Here is a 1,661-nt window from a genome sequence, read left to right as displayed (position 1 = left end):
TAACTGAGCAAACGCTTTCTCCCATGCAGCAGGATCACTTGACTGCTCCTTCATATGTGGTGGTGGAGGATGTAATGGTGGATTCAATTGATGGTTGGAACTATAGCTGAATCCTGGGTGTTGATTCTTGTTTTTCCATGGTGGCATATAAACATTCTTTCCCTGATTGTTGTAGTTCCTTTGATTATTCTGATCATACCACACTCCATTCACCTCTGCTTGTTCTGATGATCCCCCATAATCACACTCCTCTGTCACATGGCCCTTACCACAGATAGCACATACACTCTTTGTTTCCACAGAAGCTACCTTTTGTGAAGAGAGTTGCTTAATAAGGGTATCTAATTGGTGCTGCTGTTGTCTCTGTGTCTGCATCAGTTGATCATTCCTTGCCAACAAAGCATCATACCCATCCAACCTGATAATTCCTGTCCTTCTGTCAGCCACTGGAGCATTATCAAATTCTTGAGATGCTAATGACTCAAAGATATCCAAGGCTTCTTGAGGGGTCTTGGTAGTCAATGATCCACTAGCAGTGGCATGCACCAAGGTTCTAGTGTTAGTGGTCATTCCTTGCAGGAAGATTGCTGCTTGTTGCCATGCCTCAATTCCATGTTGTGGACATTTCCTCAACAAAGTCTTGAATCTCTCCCAAGCCTCATAAATAGATTCTGACTCTTTCTGCTTAAAGCTTGTAATTTCATCCTTCAACTTGGCCCTCTTGGATGCTGAGAAAAACCTTTGCAAGAACTTGGTTTGCAAATCATCCCAAGTTGTTATACTTCCTTGTGGCAATGATTGCAGCCATCTCCTTGCATCATCCGTCAGTGAATGAGTGAATAGTCTCAACAGAATTGCATCTCTTGTGACACCATTTATCTTCACAGTATCACTCAACAATAGGAAGTTCTCTATGTGCAAGTAAGGGTCCTCCGCACTGGTTCCAGCAAACTGATCCTTCTGCACCAAATGTATCAAAGCAGGCTTCAATTCAAAGTTGTTGGGCTCCACTGTTGGGCGCACAACACTCCCAATTGGAGGAACCACTGTAGGAGTCATGTACTCTCCCAGTGTCCTCTGTGGTGGTGGTGGTCTGTGATTCTCTGCCATTATATCTTCCTGATTAACCGTACTTGATTCACCAATTTCTTGCAACTGTCTCCTTTGCCTGGCTGCCCTTTTGTGCTTCCTCAATGTCCTTTCTAATTCTGGATCATACAACAACAAATTTGGATCAAGTGTACCTCGCATGTACCAGAATCAAAATTGACCAGAAATTTAACATAAACTAGAATACTGAAAATAAAAGGATTCAATCTCAGAATTCTATAGTATCAGTTAGTGTTGAAAAACAAATTCCCCGGCAACGGCGCCAAAAACTTGTTGGACGTTTAGCAAGTGCACTAGTCGTACAAGTAATAAAATGATGAGTAAAGATCGTTCCCACAAGGAATTGTGTTCAAACACCAATATACCATAGAAAACTAATTTGAATCAAATAAGAGTTTGTAAAAATCATGAATAATTTGTCACCAGAAAATTGATTTTGAGTAAATTGACACAAAGTAAATATGGATTAGGAATTAATAAAAATAACAAGTAGTCAGAAAACAACTTTCCTCCATGATAACTCATATAAAAATTGATCATATGATGAATTC

The 1,661-nt window shown here is 40.2% G+C and overlaps 1 non-coding gene across 1 annotated transcript; it reads left to right on the top strand.

Moving 5' to 3' along the window:
- The first annotated feature begins 607 nt into the window (after positions 1–607).
- On the top strand, positions 608–714 carry LOC133307733 (small nucleolar RNA R71). The gene has a single exon (XR_009751081.1). It is a non-coding gene; the product is annotated as a small nucleolar RNA R71 (small nucleolar RNA).
- The last annotated feature ends 947 nt before the right edge of the window (positions 715–1,661 follow it).

Source organism: Gastrolobium bilobum, unplaced genomic scaffold, assembly GCF_033153095.1.
Source record: "Gastrolobium bilobum isolate Gb01-03AN ecotype WA unplaced genomic scaffold, APGP_CSIRO_Gbil_v1 utg6672, whole genome shotgun sequence".
NCBI classification, from domain to species: Eukaryota; Viridiplantae; Streptophyta; class Magnoliopsida; order Fabales; family Fabaceae; genus Gastrolobium; species Gastrolobium bilobum.
Note: the sequence above shows the minus strand (reverse complement) of the source record. Positions and strands in the feature narration are given on the sequence as shown.